This window comes from Cervus canadensis, chromosome 11, assembly GCF_019320065.1.
Source record: "Cervus canadensis isolate Bull #8, Minnesota chromosome 11, ASM1932006v1, whole genome shotgun sequence".
In the NCBI taxonomy this organism is placed as follows: Eukaryota; Metazoa; Chordata; class Mammalia; order Artiodactyla; family Cervidae; genus Cervus; species Cervus canadensis.
Genome location: NC_057396.1, coordinates 44,427,090 through 44,435,906, shown reverse-complemented (window position 1 = coordinate 44,435,906; position 8,817 = coordinate 44,427,090). Strand labels below are relative to the sequence as shown.

The 8,817-nt window shown below is 38.7% G+C and overlaps 1 pseudogene; it reads right to left on the bottom strand.

The window, feature by feature from the left end:
- Positions 1–7,053: 7,053 nt before the first annotated feature.
- LOC122449282 lies at positions 7,054–7,863 on the bottom strand (annotated as a pseudogene).
- Between the last annotated feature and the right edge of the window lie 954 nt (positions 7,864–8,817).

Sequence of the window (8,817 nt, the reverse complement as noted above, 5' to 3'; positions counted from 1 at the left end):
TCTGTGACATTGTGAAAATGTAAGTTGATATTTTACTATCCTTTGCTTTACTATTAGAAATGGGAAAGAGGGTGTAGCCATTTTCTCAGGAGACATTACTGGGGAAAAGGAAGCTGAAAGAGGTACCCAAATACCTTGTCTCTCCAAAGTGGGGGCACCTACCTTCAGTCAAGAGACTTCTTCAACATTCCCTTCATAGGAGGCTCCACCCATCTTAACCTGGTAACTACATGTCCTTCCCTCTGATGACCATAGCAGCAGCAGCAGCCTACTTTTCTAAACAAATCTTCCAGATATATATCGGAGAGTATTAACAGCCTGATAAGATAAAAATATATAGTTTGTCCTTTTTTATCCTTATGATTACCACTGACATTCTCAGTCTTTCATGTGGTCAGTCTGGTTACACTGATGGTCATCGGCTGTGAAACATTAAATCAGAGAAAAGGCAACCTCATGCTTATAGGTTTAAGCTGAAACTGTTAAGCAGAGTGAACTAGAAAGCTTACAAATATTTTCCAGAAAGTGTGAAATGCATCTTCTCCAAATTAGTGCATAGAGAATAGTGGACAATGGACCCCGTATTAGGATGAGCAACTCTAGCATAAATCTGCACCAATTTTTTGTCCAGACACAAAGACAGGCTATGTGGATCATGTCACGGAGGCAAGAGGGGAGAATTGACGGGAGCAAGAAACAAAAAGTCATTTGATCTAGGATAGTAGAAAAGAACATAACAACAACTGATTGTGATGCTAACAGTACAAAAGAGATCCTGGTAAAGAGATTGAGGCATAATGCAGAAAGTAGCAGACAACCACGGGGTAGTCAAAGGACTTGATTATCAGTAAAAGAATCCCGTAAAGAGTAATCTAAAGATGGAGCAATATTAGACTTAGGCTTAAAAGATAAACTCAGAGGCATTAAAACACAGGATTCCAAGATTGTGGGGAGGATGGTAAAGGTTAAGTTGTTTTTTAGTCACTAATTCATGTCCTACTCTTTGCAACCCCATGGAACCCAAGCTTACCTGTCCTTCACTATCTCCCAGAGTTTGCTCAAATTTATGTTCATTGAGTTGGTGATGCTATCCAACCCTTTCATCTTCTGCAACCCTCTTCTCCTTTTGCCTTCAATCTTTTCCAGAACCAGGGTCTTTTCCAATGAGTTGACTCTTTGCATCAGGTGGCCAAAGTATTAGAGCCTCAGCTTCAGCATCAGTCCTTCCAATGAATATCCAGGGCTGATTTCCTTTAGGACTGAGTAGTTTGATCTCCTTGCAGTCCCAGGGACTCTCAAGAGCCTTCTCCAGCATCACAATTCAAAAGCATCAATTCTTCAATGCTCAACATTCTTTATGGTCCAACTCTCATATCCCTACATGACCACTGGAAAAATCACAACTTTGACTATATGGACCTTTGTTGGCAGAGTGATCTCTCTGCTTTTTAATACACTGTCTATGTGTGTCATGGCTTTTCTTCCAAGGAGCAAGCATCTTTTAACCTCGTGGCTTCAGTCAACATCAGCAATGATTTTGGAGAAAATAAAATCTATCACTGCTTCTACTTTTCCCACTTCTATTTGCCATGAAGTGATGGGACTGGATGCCATTATTTTAGTTTTTTGAATGTTGAGTTTTAAGCTAGCTTTTTCACTCTCCTCTTTCACCCTCTTTAGCTCCTCATCATTTTCTGCCACTAGAGTGGTATCATCTGCATATCTGAAGTTGCTGATGTTTCTCCCAGCAATCTTGATTCCAGCTTGTGATGCATCCAGCCTGGCATTTCACATGATGTACTCTGCATACATGTTTAACAGGCAGGGTGACGATATACAGCCTTGTCATACTTCTTTCCCAGTCCTGCGCCATTCAGTAGTTCCATGTAAGGTTCTAACTGTTGCTTCTTGACTCACATACAGTTTTCTCAGGTGAAGATAATGACCAGATGCATTTATCTCACATGGAGAGGAACACAGTCTCACCAAAAAAGGGTTCTTTCCTGGTGTTGACCAGAACTGCAGCACCGCCCCCTGGCACATGTAGAACTAACAAAATGAGGTAGAGATGCTGGCAGAGAGGGCTAGGTATGCCTGTGAGACTGAAGTAGGAGCTTTTCGGTGTTAGTCACTATGGGTGTGACTGGTAAAGGAACCACAGAGGCTTTTGTCTTAAAGTCACTCAGAAATCTGGGCCACAGTTCAAACCTCAGATGCATAAGAATGCAACAATGAATTTAGATGAAGCTCAATGGTTCCTTACATTCCATGAATGTTGATCAATTTAGGTGAACTTGAGAAAACGGGCAGATGTGGTGGAAAACTAAGAAACTAAGAAAATCTTTTTCATTTTTGGAGGTCTAAAAGTGATGGTCACATTATCCTAAGTGAGAACTTTAAATGGCATTGTAATAAAAATTAGGATTGGAGTAAAAGCAAACAAATAAGGTAGAAACAAATACAAATGCACAATCCGACACATGATTTGCCTCAATAATTTTGGGCAGTTTCTCATACAATTAGTGCTTATTTATTGCTTATGTCACGGGCAGATACTGATTATTAGGTAGTTCTCCTGGGTGCTCACCTCGAAGCAGAGGCACAGTCTCTGAATTCTCTACCTCAGAAACCTTTTATTCCTCCCAACAGAAGGAGAGGGGTATGGGGACAAATGATGTGATGACACCCCTGATTTTTCCAGGAACACACTATTACCTTCATATTCCTTTATCCAAACCAGTCACATGGTCAGCTTAATCACAAGGGCTGATGGATCAGATAGAAAGAACATACATTTCAGGGACTTGCACTGTCTCTGCCATACTGGTCACTAGCATTTAGCATTATCTCAAACCTTTCTTTGCTCCCAGAAAGAACAAATCACAGAAGAGAAGTTCCCAGTAATGTACAGAGATTTCTGATTGGGGTACACCATTTGCTAGTATATAAAAATGTTGTAAGTTAAGTAGAGAACAATTAGAGAATCTCAAAGTTCATAGAACATTTAGAGGCTTTGTACAGTCATCTACATTTTACCTGGATATTTAAAATGCTAGTAAATAAATGTGTTGCTTTTATTTAGATATTTATAGTAGTGGGCAATCTTTGAGATAGTCTGTTCCATTTGTGTACAGCTCTGATTATTGAAACACCTTTCCTATATAGACTAAAAATGTGCCTTCTTGTAGCTTCCCACAATAGATTTCAATTATTTTATATAAAGAAACTCAGAATATGGAATATTAGTTTTGCTCAAAATGCCACTCTCCAGATATGTTACTACCCATCTTATTTTCTTTACATAAAGTTGAGTTCTAATCTCTTCTCAGTTTCTGTCTACGATTAGATCTTCATCACTCTTATTTTGCTTTCACCCTCCAATTCTTTTGTATGTGTAGAATGTTAACCTCAATTCATATTTAATATCAGGTTACTGGGTGCATTTTCAGTGCTCAAAGACAGATTCAGGCTTAAATGTCTAACCAGTATAAATATTACCTTTTAAAATGTATTTGTTGTATTCATCTCTTCCATTATGACAACATGATGAGGAGATAAGGAAAGGGAATTTCTGATACATTTCTCTTTTAAAGTCACTTCATATTAGTTAACTCTTTCTTATCTACCCCTGGCAGTGAGAGCTGACCATCTGTTCTATGATCCCAGAATCTTTTGATAAATAGGCTACATTTCTTATATTCTCATTTCAGCTTATTTTGATTCTGTATTTCATGCATTTCTCCCTAATTAGGCTAAACAGCCCTTTAAATTAGGGATTGTATTTTATTCACCGTTGTTAACCCAGTACCTACTGTAGGATCTGAGACAGTTTAGACACTTAATGAGTTTTGGTGAATGGATAAATTTTAAATGATCCCTCAGGTATCTATTAGATATACACTATGATACAAACTTTCCACTGAGACTCAGGGAAGGAGAGGTACCTAGGCACAGAGATATTACAGAGGAATAGACATCTGTCTGCTGAAAGTAGCTGATACCTCTGGCCACACCAGGAGATTTGGGAGCAAACAGGCACACTTTCACAAACACACTATTCATAAATATAGCCTCTTCACACAGACAGGCATCAAGTGAGTCTTACAAATACTCTCACAAACTTTGCCTTACCAATCTTCTTCTCCTTTATAGGCTCACCCTCTCATACATATTTAGGATATGATACCTTGAGTCATGCAACCCTCACCCAAGGCTTCAGCAGATATGTAAGGTCCTTTTTAAAGTGTGATAAATGGATTGAATATTCTACTTATTTTCATCTGTCCAGAACCCCAGGGATAGAAACACTCCCTTCACTTGCACCACAAATTCTCTTTGTATATTTGTATCTTATTAAGTTTCACAATGTATGATTTGGGATAAAATACGTAACCTAAGGAAATCAACCCAGAATATTCATTGGAAAGACTAATGCTGAAGCTGAAGCTCCAATACTTGACCACCTGATGCTAAGAACTGACTCACTGGAAAAGACCCTGATGCTGGGAAAGATTGAAGGCAGAAAGAGAAGGGGATGACAGAGCATGAAATGGCTGGATGACATCACTGATTCAGTGAACGTGAATCTGAGCAAACTCTGGGAGACAGTGAAGGATAGGGAAGCCTGGTATGCTGCAGTCCATGGGGTTGCAAAGAGTTGGACATAACTTAGCAACTGAACAACTTAAGTAGTCCACCTAACTTTCAGTCTCTTCATCTTTGTATTGGGAATTATAATGAAAAGTAATTCAATTTTTATGCTGCTTAATTAGATAAAAGTGTGAAGCTCTCAGGACATTAAATAGCAACAGGAAGATCTAACCAAGTAATTGACTTTATCCTATTAGTATTAGTACATCCTGAAATCATGTTAGAATCTAGGCTTATACATAAGCTTTTCAAACAACCTAAAAAATACCTCTATTTTCCACTTATAAATTACAGAGGTGAATCTTAATCTTAAATGCAGTACTTATGTGTATCCCTATTACAATTCACTTTGCTAGTTTTGTTCCCTTCCCTATCTGTCAACAATACTTTTGAATCCAGCTGTTCAACAGTGATAACATTTGATAATCATGCTAAGAGGCTTGGGTGGGCTATCAGAGGAGTCAAGGCTACTGAAGGCTATAAGGGAAATCAGTAAGAAATCAGATAAAGGAAGTGGTTGGGGAAGATTCTCATGGAGGAGTATACAAAAGATGGACAGAAAACAAAGAAAGGAAGAAAATTATACGTGTAATATAGAGACACCAAGGTACTTGTGATTTCTATAAGGTGCGTGAGTAAGAGAGGTACCACAATAGGAGGATCTAGCACTTAAGATTTGGATCTGGGAAATTTCTGGCTGAGAGAAAATGACAGATGAGGTTTTTTCATGTTGAAGTTGTTGGAATACTCTTAGAGAGCTCACTGTCTGGATAGGCCATCAGTATGGAGATTCTCTGAGGTGAGGCAGAGAGAACCTAGACTAGACTTGCTATATCCTGTGCTTTGTACATAAGATCTAATCAGAAAATAGGATGTGGGGAGGAGGTCCAAGTAGAAAAACCAACTTAGAAATACAAATAATGACAATCCTCAGAGAGCAATGAGCACTAACTTTTTAGATCGCATCTGAGGACTAGCCTCAGATTGCATCTGAGGACTAGCCTAGATCCATATAGTAACACAGAAACAACAGCAGATGAATGTTAATTACCATAGCATAACATTAGCAACAGACTATAAGCTATATTTCTTTGTTTAATTTTTATTGAAGTATAGTTGATTTGCAATGTTGTTAGTTTCAGGTGCATAGCAAGGTAATCCAGATATATAAGTATATTCTTTTTTAGATTCTTTTCTATAATAGGTTATTACAAGATACTAAGTGTAGTTCCCATCTAGTAGGTCCTTATTGGTTACCTATTTTATATATAGTACTGTGTATATTTTAATCCCAACTCCTAATTTACCCCTGCCCCACTTTACGTGTTTCTTTCCAACTTGATGAAAGCTTTAGTATTTTTGTTGACTATTTCAACCAAAGTGAACAGCATAAAGGCAAAGATTTTGAAGAAAGTTGAAGGAAAAACCTATTCAATCAGCACACAGCATTACTAATGTCAGGTTTTCTGTCTTCATCAGCAGCAAAATTTCATAAAGTAAAAATGCTCTGAGTTCTCTGTCAGAAGGAAGTGAGGAGAGATAGAAACAGGAGGTGAAACATCAGGAAGCAAATTAGAAAATTGGAAAGAAGAAAATTATTATTGATGTTTACTGGGAAAAAGGAAAGCTGTGCTAGGGGATCTGACTTCAAAACTAGCTGATAGGAAATTGGTTGGTTGCTATTGAATTTTTAATTGTATCAATTTCCCTTTAATAAAATAAAACCTATGGATTTGCTAAGGGAAAGTGAAGTTTCGGGAGTAAGTTTCTAGAGCTGTATACATTTGCTAGTTTTCCTAACGTATAAAACAACATCATTTCCAAGAAAGATTCAAAACATAGACAAGGGAAGATGACAGAGCACACAAAATGTACCTCCAATTGCACATATATTTTTCAGACCAACCAAGGTTGAACCAGGCTGTGTTGTTCAGTCACCAGGCTGTGTCCAACTCTCATTATACCATGGACTGCAGAAGACCAGGCTTCCTTGTCCCTCACCATCTCCCGGAGTTTGCCCAAGTTCATGTTCATTGAATTATTGATGCCATCCATCCATCTCATCCTCTGTCTCCCTCTTCATCTATTTATCTTGATACTTACTATTCCTTTACATATATGATCTGGAATGTCCCAACTCACTATTTCCTATATCCCTTTCCCCAAGATCACTGACATTATATTCATTATTAGAATATTTAATGTATTTATTCTAATATATACTCTATAGTCAAACATTAAATAAGTAGCATATATAACCTGCTCAAGTCAACTTACAGCTGTATGTAATAATTTAAATCTCATCTATCTTGGAAAAGAACGAGTGAGCAAAAAACCAAGTTTCTCTTCCAATAATGAGAAAGGCCAAAGTATCCTAGAGATCTTGAGGTCCTGAAACAAGGCTCAAGCAAGCCTACTGCTCACAGAAAACAGACGAACAATGTTTCTCTGAATCTGCTTGGTCTTGATGCTGTATATAAGAGGATTCATGAATGGAGGAAAGAGAAAGTAGACATAGCTCATGGTAATGTGGACCACATGTGGCACATGTGTCCCAAACCTGTGGATGAAATTCAGGCCAATCACAGTGATGTAAAAGACCAGGACACAGCTGATATGGGAGACACATGCGTTGAGAGCCTTAGCTCGCTCCTCTCCAGAGGCAATGCCCATCACTGTCTTAAGGATTAGGATATAAGAGATGAGAATCATCAGAGCATCTAGGAAGAAAGTCGAAGCAACCAGAATAACTGGGTACACATGATTAAATGTAATATTAGCACAGGCGAGTTTCATGACATCTTGGTGGAGGCAAAAGGCATGAGAAAGAACATGGGAATGGCAGTATGGGAACCAATAGAGTGGCAGAATTGGGGGTACAATGGACACAAAGTCCCTCATTAATGCCCACAGTCCTATTTTCATCACCCAGGAAAAGGTAAGAATGGAGCGGACCTCGGAGGGCTACGGATGACAATGAAACGGCCATAGGCCCTAGCAGGCAAGATACCTGATTCTACAATAGCCAGTGTGTGAATGAAGTAGAATTGAGTGAAATAAGCACTCTGAGCAATTTCCCTCCGATCCAGCAACAGGACACCCATGATTGTGAGCATTGTAGTTAGCATCATCCCAAGATCTGTACTCGCCAGCCCAGAAGTAGTACATGGGCTCATGAAGACTGTGTTCATTCCAAATAAGGAAAAGCAGCATGCCATTGCCAGAAACAATGGAGAGGTATATGATAAAGAAAGGAAGAGAGATCCAGTGGTGAACTGCTTTTAAGCCCAGGAAACCAGTCAGCAAGAAGGGAGCTGCACTGTTGTTGGATCACATGGTAGGTTTTGCAGGTCAAGTGCCTTTTTTAAGGCACTCTTATTATGCAGTATTTGTTCTTTCTCTCCATCTTCTTACAGTCATTTTTTCCCTTAAATGTACAAGAATTTATGTATTGTCTCAGCCTTAATTAATTATAAATCTCTATCCACAAAGCCTTTTCCTGGAATAATAAACAAACATAATACTAACCAAGTTAATAATCTCAACAATTTACTCTTCAGCATCCAACTTTTATCCTATCAATCACACATCTATGTTTCTAGCCTTTATGCCTAGTTACCCAAATGATTCTGTGGCTCTGTTTCATATTCTTCACTCCTTTATTCCTCTTCATATAATCTTTCACATTTAGGCATTTTTCCAATATGAACCAATTAAGATTTTCTCTCTTGAAATAAATCAGATATTTGTGTCACTGATAAATCACTGAAGAAAATGATTAATGCATAGAATTGAGTCCATCACCAAGAAATATTTGAGAAATACCAGTAGTGATATCTCAAGAGGAATTTGAATAAGGAGATGACTTGTGAAAGTCTAGAGAAATCAGAATAAGTGGGCATGCATGCATGTGTGTTAAGTCACTTCAGTAGTGTCCAACTCCTTGGAACCCTATAGCCTCCCAGACTCCTCTGTTCATGGGATTCTCCAGGCAAGAATACTGGAGCCAGTTGCCATTCCCTTCTCCAGGGGATCTTCCCCAGCTGGGAATTGAACCCACATCACCTCGCCTGCATTGGCAGGCTGCTTCTTTACCACTAGCGCCCCCCAGTGGGAAGAGTTGGTAAACTCGTTTTGGCAAGGTATATGGAGCCACACTCCATAGAC